Source organism: Cnephaeus nilssonii (assembly GCF_951640355.1).
Source record: "Cnephaeus nilssonii genome assembly, chromosome: 4".
Classification (NCBI taxonomy): Eukaryota; Metazoa; Chordata; class Mammalia; order Chiroptera; family Vespertilionidae; genus Cnephaeus; species Cnephaeus nilssonii.
In genome coordinates, this window is record NC_137075.1 from 101,973,221 (window position 1) to 101,986,229 (window position 13,009).

Consider the following 13,009-nt stretch of genomic DNA (forward strand, 5'->3'; position numbering starts at 1 on the left):
ACCAACACGCCTGCTGTCAACACATGGAAACACGCCAAGGGCCTCATCCTGACAAGGTGACCAATGACACTTAAAGCCGAAAATGCCACTAAGTCACACCCTGTGCTCATTCAGGTGGCACCTTTGCAGCATTCGTTTTAAAAATAACAGTTTTTAAACTGGGGTGAGCCCAGTCAGCGTGGCTCAGTGGTAGAGTGCCAACCTATGAACCAGGAGGTCATGGTTCAATTTAAGGTCAGGGCATATGCCCGGGTTAAGGGCTCCATGCCTAGTATGGGGCATGCAGGAGGCAGCCGATCAACGACTCTCATTCATATTTGATGTTTCTCTCTCTCTCTCCCTCCCTCTCCCTTTCTGAAATCAATTAAAAAATACATATGTAAGAAGATTGGGGTGAAATATATACAACACGAGTTTTACCGTTTTGGCTATTTTTCACCGATGATTCTGTGGCATTAGATGCGTCCCCACTGTCCTGCAACTCACCCCGCCCACCTCCTGACTCACTCAGTGCCTCACACCTCGGCTCTGTGCTCCTGGGAAATGATCATGAGGGACCTCCAAGTGCAGCAGTGGAGCTCATGACCAGCCTCATTTCCTCTTCCCTAAGGCCAGCGCCTCCCAGGCTCTTGAGGTGACACAACAGTATACTGGGAAAACAACCGATGGTTGTCTACTGGGTGTTGTGCTACGAACACCCGAACAACCGGAGCAATGGGAACCTTTTAATTCAACAAGGACGATGAGGACAGCCATCCTTTGTTGGTGCCCCAGGGGCCAGGCACAACATAACGCTTCACTGTCTCCTCTCATGAGATACGCATAGGAATCCTGTGAGGCAGCTTCACTACTCCCATTTCGCAGATAAGAAACCTGAGGTTTAAAAGAGGTCACCTGGCTAACAGGTGGAGGGGCCAGGACTTAAGGCCAGGCCTTTCTGACTCAAGAAGCCACCTGAAAGAGCTCACAAACTACACAGAGTGCCTGAGTCAGGGAGGCTGGCCAACCCCCCAGCCTCCCTGGTCTCTCACAGAAACATTAGGTCTGAGAGGTCCCTGCCAGCCGGCACCACTCCTGCCTTCCACCAGGCGGCAGTGTCCTCCCTATGAACCTGAACTCCCAGAGCAGGGATCTCTGATTTGCCCACCCTTGGTCCCAGGAGTGCTGAGACACCAAACCACAGAAAGAACTGACTTCTCACACAGATTCAGAGTTCAATGAACTGATTTTAGGTTTGGAACCGATGGCAACCCTTGAAGAGAAGGAATACCCAGCTGCTTTCAACAGCCTCCCCATGATGCTTAGGAATGTGGATCAGAATTGGAAAAGCAGCATCTCCCCCACCCACAAAACCAGCCCAAGGCCCTCCTGCACTCAGGTGCACATGTGATGTTGCTGAGCACAGGAACTGGCTACTTGTTTGCCGGTGCACTGCCTGCCTCGCCACCCATCTTCCCCTGGCCAACCCCACACCTCCTCTGGGGGCTGTGAGGGGGCACGCACAACAGGGAGGGGAAGAGGCCTGGCTCCGCTGAGAAGGAGACACTTAGCAGCCCCTGCCCAGGGAGACAGAGAACAGACTGCACCCATCTGCCCGATTATGGGATGAACGGAGGAAATCATGCCCAGGGTTAGTGATACTGGAGGTTTGTTTCCTCTGGGGAAGGCTCCTGCCATGCAGAGTGTTCAAACCCCCATGACAGACCAAAGACATCCCCTGGGTGTCAGCGTGCTGTCATCTGGAAGCTCCTGGGACTGTTGGCATGGGAGCTGAGAAATCTGGCAACTTACTTTGTAGTTCTTGTCCTGACTTCAAGGCTGCCAGACCCTCCATGTTCCCCTTGGTAGAATTGCAATGAAACAGTTCCAAATGGCCCTTGAATAAAACCCTATTCACTTGGGGTGAGGATGGGCTCACACATGAGATTCAGAGCCAAGGGCTCAGCTCCCTGGATGAGGGAGAACGTGCAACCTGCCTGGCTCCCAGGCAGCAGGGGCTGCTACCCACCTTCTGACAGCTGCTCCATCTCCCAGCTCAGGTGGGCGGGTTGGTTCATCCTGGGGATGTGTTCAGCCTCGAGGGCCATGCTGTCCCCCAGCAGCTCCTCAAGGAACTGCTGGGGGATGTGTCCACGATCCTAGTGCACAAAGAGGGACAGGTGAGGATGCCTCCATGCCATCCTCTGAACAGGCCCTCCCCCATGCACCCACCCTCATTCCCCAGGATGAAGGGCCTCTATGCACCTGCTCACTTCCAAAAACATAGCTGCACAGAAGTGACTCCAACACAGGGCCCAGCTGGGAGACCTACAGGCTCTAAACACACGCTGACCCAGTGACCTAGGTGATGAAGACGCCCAAAGTCTCTGAGTGGTGTTTGAACAAAGTGGCGTACAGCACAGGGCTTTCAAGCAAGTAATATGATGAATGGCAGCTCTGCAGCCCCTCAGCAGGTTTAACATATCTTGCATAGGCTGTAGAGACTCCTAAAGCACAGCTTAAACAACATCCTATACACCAGTAGAGACCCTTTTTGCAATAGTCACTCACAGACACCCGTTGTTACAGAAAAGCAACACAGCAGTCAGGCCCTATCTGTTGTTTTGTTTGTTTGTTTGTTTAAGTATACATATACATACTAGAGGCCCAGTGCATGAATTTGTGCACCATTGGGGTCCGTTGGCCGGGCCTGCGGGATCGGGCTGAAACTGGCTCTCAGACATCTCCCTAGGGGGTCCCAGATTGGGAGAGGGTGGTTCTCGGGTGACACACCCCAGAACTGGTCTCCCTCCTCTATGGTTCCGAATGCATCACCCGAGAACCCCACTACTAAGTGACAGCAGCTCGGCAGCTCCTGTGTTGAGCATCTGCCCTCTGGGCGTCAGTGTGTGTCATAGCTAATGACCAGTCGTCTGGTCACCTTGGTTTTTATATATATATAGATTTATCTCAGAGAGGAAGGAAGAGGGAGAGATAGAAACAGCAATGATGAGAGAATCATTGATCAGCTGCCTCCCACTGGCCACCCCTGGGCATGGAGCCTGCAATTGGGGCACTGGCCCCCGCCAGGAAGGCCCTGTCTGTTTTGAGGACCTTATGTGTTGCCCACTCAAGCTGCTGAGCTAAGCAAGCAACTCTTCAGCATCAGCAGGTCACTGCGTGGACAGCAATCCCAACCCACTAAGAGAAAGTCAGAAAAGGGCACAACATAACCCTAAAAGTGCCCCAATCCCTTGTACAGGTGGCGAGAGAGTGTCTGACATGTACAGCCTTGTCTATTGGACAAGTGCACCAGGCATGGGACTTTGCTGAGCCGTTTCCTTTACAAGGAAGGGATTGGGCTAAGGGTGTATCCCGCGTTTCAGGGCTGAGTCTAGGCCTCTCGATTCCATAGTCACTCCACTGATCTGGGTGCTGGAAATAAATGGCTATTCGGGTGAGCTTTTGTTCAACACACAGTTTGTATCTCAACAGTTCACACACGTCCTCTTGGAAAGCCAACAGCTCTTGGCAGCTCTCAGCAGTTTCCTGGACATGAGGGCTAAGACACAACTAACAATACTATGGGCCTCTGGGTGTCAGACACATGCTGGGTGTGGGACATATGCTGGGTCCCTCACAGGCCCCCTCACGGGAGGAGTCTGCTGGACTTACTCCTGTCCCAGTGCCCAGCACACATGGGGGAGCCATTCAGCTCTTTCCCCTCATTTCTGCTCCCGCCCCAGGAGCCCTCCCAGAACCACTCGGTGTCTTAGGGGGCTGAGTCTCCCCTGAATGCCTTCACAGTTTGGGAACACGCATACATGGGATGTGACCGTTGCTCTCAGTGGGCAGTTTTCCAAGGCTGGCCCCACTCATGGGTTCTAGTGACGGGGAGTGGGCAGTAGCTGCTGCTTTTCCACCTCGTGTTCATTTTCCCTGCAGGGGCCAGAACCCAAGATTCTTGGCAGAAGGGAAGCCGTGGACCTCCCATCAGTGGACATAGTTCTGATCAAGGCCTGGCAGCAGGAAGGGCTGGCCCACACACCCTGGATTCACCTGGGCACCGTCTCTCTGCCCATCCCCAGCCCTGCACTGGGTGCCCTCTGTCCTTGCACATTCACTCTTCACAGCAGCCCCGAGGGGGAGGCAGGGACAGTCCCTTCTTACATATGAAGAGGCTCTGCACTCACCAACTCCGCGCTCACCGACTCTAAGTTCACTTGACTCTACGTTCACTGACTCTACGTCCACCGACTCTTCACACACCGACTCTTCACACACCGAATCCGCACCCACAGACTTCGCACCCACCAACTCCACGACTCCACCACTCCACGCCCAACCGACTCCACGCCCACCGACTCAGCACCACACATTCCGCTGTTGCCATACCCCCCATTCCAAACGGCCCTATGCCCTGCATTCTAAACGGCTCTGCCAGTGGCTCACGCCCCATGTTAACTGCTTTGGAATACACAAAAATTAGGACCCTCTCCCTATGAAACTTAACATCTATCTGGGCATAGAAAATATAAAGAAACATAAAGGTTATAAATATATATATCCTACATCAATAAAAATAAACATTAACCACTTCATTTTAATTTTGTCTATCCACATTTCTAAAAATTATTGCTTTCCATCAGCCAAATTACAGAAATTTGATCCATTGCTTTTAGATAACAACATATTTCTTTTATTTTGTGGAGTCTTACCTAGAGAGCTCAGCTCCGAAATTCTTCTCATCATCAACTGTGAATAGTTCATACATTAGAAAACCTGAACTCCACCAGTCAACTGCCTAAAAAACAATTTGACAGACCATTCATTAATGTGTAGTTTAAAAGAAAAATGAGCAAAGTAAAGCTGTATATTTGGAAAATACTTTATTTACTTACTTTTAAAAATATATATTTATTAGTTCAGAGGGGAAAGAAGGAGGAGGGAGAGATAGAAACATCAATGCTGAGAAAGAATCATTGATCGGCTGCCTCCTGCACGCCCCATAAAGGGGATCGAGCCCCCAACCCAGGAATGTGCCCTGACCAGGTATCAACCTTGATTTCCTGGTTCATAGTTTGATGCTCAATCACTGAACCACACTGGCCGGACTGGAAAATATTTTATCAAAAAGATATTGTACATAGCTCTCTGTGCAAGGAGTATTAAATTAGCACATGCAAGAAAGTCATTTAGAGAACAAATATGCAGGTATCCTCAGAACAGAATTGAAACATTTAGGCTGTCAACCAATGCACTAAAAGTGTTTTAATTATTTCTAAACTAGTAATGGTATTACTTGGGTTAATTAAAAAACTCAGTCTTCATTTAAAAAAATTTTTTAAATTTTAAGTAAATGAGATATTTGGACTTATGTTAGAGGGAAAAATAGTACTGATTGGCATTTTTATTAATTAATCCAGTTCCAATAACTGTTATGAAATTACTTAAAGTGACACTGGACAACCAATGGGTCCAGGCTGCTGGTTACTACTTGATCGAATGTGGCAGACACTGGGTTGGCTCCTATATGGCGTTTATTCCATTCATGTGGGCACAATGGGAGAGCAGCAGGTCATCCACAAACATCTGCTCTACTCTCCCATAAGCCAGCTGCTGATGTTGGGTAGAATGACACAGATTCCATGGGAAAGTAGAAATTACACGCATGGGAAAGTAGGCAAGGTACAGTGGTTACAAGTTACTTGTAATGCGGGCTGGAGTTGGTAGAGGGCCGGGGGGGGGGGGGGCGCAGGGACCAGAATACAGTCAACAAAAGTTGTTAATCTAGGCCAGTGATGGTGAACCTATGACACGCGTGTCAGCACTGACACGCGTAGCCATTTTTGATGACACGCGGCCGCTCAGGCGGCCGCATGCCGAGGATGAAACATTTGCTGCTCCTGAGGATGAAACATTTGCGAAATAATGTTTTTTCCTCAAAGTGATACACTACCCGAGTTATGCTCTGTTTTTTGGCGAAGTTTGACACACCAAGCTCAAAAGGTTGCCCATCACTGATCTAGGCCATTCTCCGGAGCTGCATTCCCATGTTAGCTCCCATGCCCCAGAGCGTACAACTCTCAAACAGATTAGAACGTGCTTTCTCTAATCAAAAGAGAACAATCATGGTTAACAGAGCATGGTTACTAGTAATATTTCTTATATTTATAGCTTGTCTGTAATATTCTATTCCTGCCCCTAAGAAAAGAACAGAAATAAAAAGAATGCCACCTAAAGGTGTTATTATTTCATAACTACCTCAATCAAGTTCTCTTATAGAACCTGTCTCATAAATGTAATAGTCTTCATTTGTGGGAAGCATAATGAGATTTAAAATGATGTCAAACAATATTGGAAACAAATTTACAGATGTAGTTACCAGAACTGAGAACACAGCAAATAACTTATACATTGAAAGAATCTTTTCCTAGCTGGTTTGGCTCAGTTGATAGTGTCCACCAGCAGAATGAAGGGTCCCTGGTGCAGTTCCAGTCAAGGGCATGTACTTTGGTTGCAGACTCCTCCCAGGCCCGGAGGGTTGCTAGAGGCAACCAATCGATGTGTTTCTCTGATATCAATGTTTCTCTCTGTCTTTCCCTCTCTCTAAAAATTAATGGAAAAATATCCTCCAGTAGGATAAAAAAAGAAAGAATCTTGATATATTGACAATTACTTCTTTATCATCATTATGCAAATCAAGATTGCAATAATGGTCGGATTTATGAGCTTACGTCAGTGAGATATTAAGTGGATGCTACAATTTTAAATTCTCTGCTCCCAAATTTTTGGGCCAATGTTTCAGAGAAATGATGCAAAATTTATAAACCTAGAGCTATTTTAGGGAAAATACATAACAATGACACAGAAAACAGGATGAGGTTGACTGAAACCACAAAAGAGTGAGTTCCGGCCTGGCACAGCGATGAGCATGTTGTATACATCATATCTCCTTTAACCCACTCAAAGTCATCATAATGTTCCATCAATTCCCATTGACTTAGCTGTACTTTGGACTTTCAATATGCAGAAATCTTAGGAGGAATATAAGGTTTTCTTTTCTAAATATTGGTTCCATGACCAGACTGGGGTGGCTCAGTTGGGTGGGTCATCATTCTGTACATGGAAGACTGTGGGTTCAATTCCCAGTCAAGGCACATACCTAGGTTGGGCGTTCAGTCCCCAGTGGGGGTGCATATGAGAGGCAACCAACTGATGCATTTCTCTAACATCATCGATTCTCTCTCTCTCTTTCAAATCAGGAATCATATCCCTGGGATAGGATTTAAAGAAAGAATGGGTTCCATTACATCTTAGAAGGTAATTGTCAAATTTTAACTTCTAAATTCTTACCAAATTTCCCAATAGTTTCAAAGAATACCTTGAAGAGAACTAAACCGGCAATACAAATTTTTTTAGTTATACAAGTATTTTTACTGGCACCTGAACCTAGTTGGCCTGGCTTAGTGGCTGAGTGTTGACCTATGAGCCAGGTGGTCATGATTTAATTCCAGGTCAGGGCACATGCCCCAGTTGTGGGCTTAATCCCCAGTGTGGAGTAAGCAGGAGGCAGCCAATCAATGATTCTCTTATTGATGTTTCTCTCTCCCTCCCCCGTCTCCTTTCCTCTCTGAAACCAATTATATATATATATATATCCCCACCGGGATTGGCTCAGTGGATAGAGCGTCAGCCTGTGGATGGGGCATCTTGGGTTCAATTCCAGTCAAGGGCGTACTTAGGATGCAGGCTCCTCCCTGGCTCAGGCCCTGGTTGGGGCATGTGCAAGAGACAACCAATGGATATGTGTCTCTCACATTGATATTTCTCTCAGTCTTCCCTTTCTCTTCCACTCTCTCTAAAAAGTAATTGGAAAAATATACTTGAGTGAGGATTAAAACAACGCAAAACAAACTATATATATATATATATATATAATTTCAAGGTGGAAAGAGGAAGGAGAAAGAGAAAAATCAATGATGAGAGAGAATCATTGATCAGTTGCCTCCTGCACACCCAACACTGGAGATGGAGTCTGCAACCAGGAATCAAACCAGGGCCTCCTGGTTCATAGGTCCATGCTCAACCACTGAGCCACGTCGGCCAGGCTGACTTCTGTGTTGTAAAGCTAATCTCTGGGCATTCAATACAGGGGAAGCTTCTTCTCTGTGACACTATGGCCTGTCTCTGGTGACCTTCCTCCCGCTCTTCCTCTCAAATGTCTGAATGTCAGTGATTCTAACCCTGAGGCTGGCCACCTCAGGGCCTCAGGACCTCCTCGGAGGGCTCAGACCACAACTCCTCCCAGTGACTATTACGGGATTTCAGAAGAGAGCCCATCTTCCTTTTTGAGCCTAGGTCTCCTGCATGTGCTCCTGTCAACTGAAGGCCCAAGCTGAGAACATGGGCTGACTCGGGCCTTCCCTCCCATCCATGCCCTACCTGGTCAGTCCTCACACCCACACCCACACCCACTCCAACTGAGCTAATCCTCCCACCACCATCTCCGACCCCTGAAGGGGGGTACACCTGCCTGACCACATCCGTTTTCTACGTTGTAGCCATTGGGACCATTAGCACAAAGACTTCCTGGGCCATTTTCCCACTCAGAACCCTTCAGGTGCCTCCAGGATAAAAGCCCAAGTCCTTGCAAAGGCCTCCTCCCTGCTCCCCTGTGGGCCCCACACGAACCCTTTTCCTGGTTCTCACACATCCCTAGGGGCTTCCCCACCCTCCCCTATCTCTGATCTGCAGAAAAGGAAACAAGGTCAGAGCTGTGCCCAGACCTGCTTTCTAGAAGGGGAAACTGAGGCTTGGAAGGCTCAGGTCACATTGCTGTCCAGTGGCTTAGCCAGAAATCCAGGTGAGCTGATACCTAAGCCCCGAACCACATGACCTTCCTCAGTAAACATGTTTTAAGTAGATGAGCATTTAAGAAATCAATTCTTAAACTCACAAAATATCCTATTCTTAGTACTAAAACAAGGCTTGTTCACATCCTATATAATAAAAGCCCAGCGACTGAACTGTGGAATGACCAGAATGATGACCAGTCGCTATGATGCTCACTGACCACCAGGGGGCAGATGCTCAATGTAGGAGCTGTCCCCTGGTTGTCAGTGCACTCCCACAGTGTTAGCACTGCTAGGCTGATCAGGATGAATGGAGCTTCCACAGCAGGCAGATCCCTGCAGGCCATCCACCCCACCAGTACACGAATCCTGTGTACCGGGCCTCTAGTCTCTCTATATAAAAGCCTAATATGCTAACTGTCCCTCCAACCGTTAGACCTAATGCTCTGACTGGTAGGTTAGCTTGCTGCTGGGCTCCAGATGACCGGGACTGGGCCAGATGGGCCAGACATGCCCTGGAGCCCTCCCAAGGTCCCTTCCCGGCCCTGATGGTGCATCACTGGGGTCCCTGGGTCCGGCCTGTGCCCTCTCGCAATCTGGCACCCATTGGGGATGTCGGAGAGCCGAATCTGTGCACAGGGCCTGTAGTTTGAAAGATAAAAAAATCAAATCACAGAAGCAGAAGATAACAGATTACTAGGAAATGAAACATAGCATTTCCCCACTTATTTCTATGTGCTGGTCAGCTTCTGAGGATTGAGGCACTTAGGAGGCAGGTTGAGTGACCCACGGTACCTGGTCTTGTCCTGGAACTTGCTGCCTGCCCTGCTGGCTTTGGCCTGGGTCTCTGTGATCACTTCTGAAGACATTTCTCAGCAGTAATAGGATCAGTTCCATATCTTTGTGCAATTCCCAGTAAGTTTTTCCAAAATGTCGCATATGAGGAGAGACTGTACCACGTGGAAGTCATACAAATGGGCAATGATGGTGAACAGGCTGCCACCCTCTTTGCCCTCACTTCCCTTTTTATAGACGTCATCAAACTTTCTCACTGCGGTCTCCAGAAAGGGAGCTCTGGCCTGCACGAATGAAACAGACCAAACGTCATCGCCAATACCTGACAATCGTGACAGCAAATTCCTCTCAGGGATCCTTCTTTTCAACAAGCTGAAGTGTTTATGCTGAAAGTGTCAGTACTTTTAAAATCAACGCATCCATATACACATGGTAGGATACACATGCCACAGGGCATCCACTTTTTTTTAGTCTCTTTTTCAAAAATATATTTTATTGATTTTTTTACAGAGAGGAAGGGAGAGAGATAGAGAGTTAGAAACATCGATGAGAGAGAAACATCGACCAGCTGCCTCCTGCACACCCCCTACTGGGTATGTGCCTGCAACCAACGTACATGCCCTTGATCAGAATCAAACCTGGGACCCTTGAGTCTGCAGGCCGACACTCTATCCACTGAGCCAAACCCGTTAGGGCAGGGTCATCAACTTTAAAACAATCTGGCGGATTGTTCTGTGCTGCATCCAACAGTATGCGTGTACAGTATGGATACATGGCCACACGGACTGCTGGATGCAACACAGAACAATCCGCCAGAGCACTGGAGACTCCCCTGTAAGCACACCCACTCGTCTTCTAGGTCAAGGTGGACTGCCTCAGCTAGCAGCCATCTGGCTCACTGGAAAAAGACCACCGCCTAGCTCTGTCTGCAAGGCTGCCCATCTAACAGCACTCCTTCTGAAGGCGCGCTGAGCCTGGAGGAGGCATGGAGCGGTGTCGAAGGTCCAGTTGGGAAGTGACACCTGCACAAACGCGGACCTGCGGGACCTAGGAAGGAAGACCCCGAGACAGAACTGGAAGCTGTGACCAGCCACTCGGCCACTAGACGTAAAAGGTTAAACTCCGAGGATCAGAAGCTGGAAGAGGAAACCTGGAGGGGAAGAGCCGGTTAAGGGGGGCTGCTTCAATTGTGGCTGCAGGTGAGCTCAGACAGACAGGTGAGAGTGTGATACACACGTGACATTGCTGAAGGGCAAACACTAAATGCTAGAAGACTCCAGAGAAAGGCGCAGATGGGCAGGAGGGAGTGACCTCACAGAGGCCAGCGCCCATAGACGGGGGATTCTCTGTGGGTAACAAATAATAATGTAATCTGTAAACTCCCTACTGGAGCCCCTTCACGAAAATCAACCTGAAGAGCACACTATGACCACAACATTATGCTCAAATATATCTTAAAAAAGAGAAATTAGCCCAGTCGGCATCACTCAGTGGTTGAGAGTCGACCTATGAACTAGGGACTCGAGGTTTGATGCCTGGTCAGGGCACAAGCCCAGGTTGCAGGCTCAATCCCCAATGTGAGGCCAGCAGGAGGCTGACCATCAGATTCTCTATCATCATTGATGTTTTCTCTCTCTCCCTCTCCCTTCTTCTCTGAAATCAATAGAAAGATATTTTTAAAAAGGAAAATTAGAATTCTGCAGACATAAAAATAATTTATGTATAAAATACTCAGGTTGAACGTTTTCAACACATGATTGAAATTACTTAACTACATCAAATATCTGAAATTCTGAATGCATTTGATGTCTTCAATATAGACTATAACTTAGGAGAGCATTTAAAACGAGCAATACCATTCCTGTTGCTGAAGTTGCTAATCACGTACATGAGTTCCGATGGCACTTGCACACAACTCTGCAGAGACCTCATGTTTGATTGATAAATGACTCAAGAGCAGCTCAGTGACGGACCCTGGGCTCGTGACACAGTCTGGGTCCCACGAGGACGCTCCTGTCACCACAGAACTGGAGCTTAATGGCCGCCGCCCCCGGAGAGCTCATGGCTCTGCACAGGTTTCAGGGGCCGCCATGCGCCCAGGCACCAGGATGAGGCCCCGCATCGAGTCCTTCCTGGTGTCCTCAGGCCAGGAGAGCAGGTTGGCGTGGGAAGTGGCCCCGTGACCTCCTGTGCTCAGTCCAGTGGACGCCGGACCTGCAGCAGGTGGCCAGGGCCGATGGCTTTCACTAAACTCGGTGACATTCCGTCTGAGCCCAGAGCCTCTGGCTGAGGAGGGTCCCGGTCCGTCACAGGAGGACTTGGGCCCGGGCAGCCCTGGAGCAGCGCCCTGAGCGGGGCCACACAGGGCAGAGGCAGCGCCGGCTCCATGTCCCTCTGCGGGGAGGGCGGCCTGGCCCGTGAGGAGGAGTCTTCCTCAGAAACAAACCCGACTCAGAAGGCGCCTCCCTCAGCGGCGGGTCCACGCAGAGCGGGGAGGCCCACCCCGGAGGACGGGGCCTGAGCGGGGCGGTCCTCAGCCCGCGCCCCGTGCCCGGGCCCCCACTCCCCATCTTTGCTGCAGAAGCGGACGGACTCCCCGCAGTGAGCACGTCTCCCCGCGGGGCTGCCCTCCGGGGTCGCCGCACCAGCTCCCCTCCCCCCGCAGGGTCAGCCGCCTCAGGGCCCCGCCCGCCGCCCCAGGGTCTCGTGCTGTCAGCAGCCACTCTGGCCAGGCACTCCTAAGCCCCTGGACCCTGCCATCTTCCTGAGGCACCTGGTTACTTCCTGCAGGGGCGGGACTTCCGGGCGCAGAGCGGGCTCTGTGAGGGGCGGGGCGGGGCGCGGCCCCCTGCTGGCGGGCGGCGGCAGTGCAGGGAACCGCGCTGCTGCAGTGTGTCTCCTCTCTGGCCAAGCTGTACCAGGAGGAGGTGGTGAGTGCAGAGATGAGTTCTCCCTTCATCCTGGGAAGCCCTGCAGGTCCTGGCACAGAGGCCTCTTCCCGCCCTGACATGCAAGGGGCCGTGCTTGTCGCAGGGCGTGAATCTTGTCACACTCGGGTGCACTGACGGGGGAGAGAACATGCCCATAGGGAAATGTGTCCTTGTGCCTGGGCGTGTGTTTACCAGTATTTACAGGAAATTCCTACTCTGCTGTTCTGAGACTGGTGTTTCCACTCCACCTTGGGCCGCGTGATACCTCTTCTGAGGTGTGTTCTACAGTGTCCCCAAATCTATGCGGGTGGCACACAGTGACCGTGGCCTTCCTTATTTGGGAATAGGGCCTTTGCAGATGTAATCACGTTCAGAGGAGGCCTTGGGTCTTGGAGGGGTGGACCCTCACTGCAGTGACAGGTGTCCTTGTAAGAGGGAAATTAGACTAAC

The 13,009-nt window shown here is 49.9% G+C and overlaps 1 long non-coding RNA gene across 2 annotated transcripts in view; it reads right to left on the reverse strand.

Annotated features, from left to right (window-relative positions):
* LOC307098765 overlaps nt 1-12,266 on the reverse strand; it is a 13,437-nt gene extending 1,171 nt beyond the window's left edge. Inside the window, exons 1-4 of one of the 2 annotated variants that reach the window (XR_013813461.1) lie at nt 11,486-12,266; nt 9,630-9,913; nt 4,698-4,783; nt 2,009-2,138 (exon numbers count right to left, since the gene is read on the reverse strand). This is a non-coding gene — a long non-coding RNA (uncharacterized lncRNA). Of the gene's footprint in view, nt 1-1,865; nt 2,139-4,697; nt 4,784-9,629; nt 9,914-11,485 lie in introns of those variants that run through there. The other variant, XR_013813462.1, reaches the window with a different exon arrangement.
* Between the last annotated feature and the right edge of the window lie 743 nt (nt 12,267-13,009).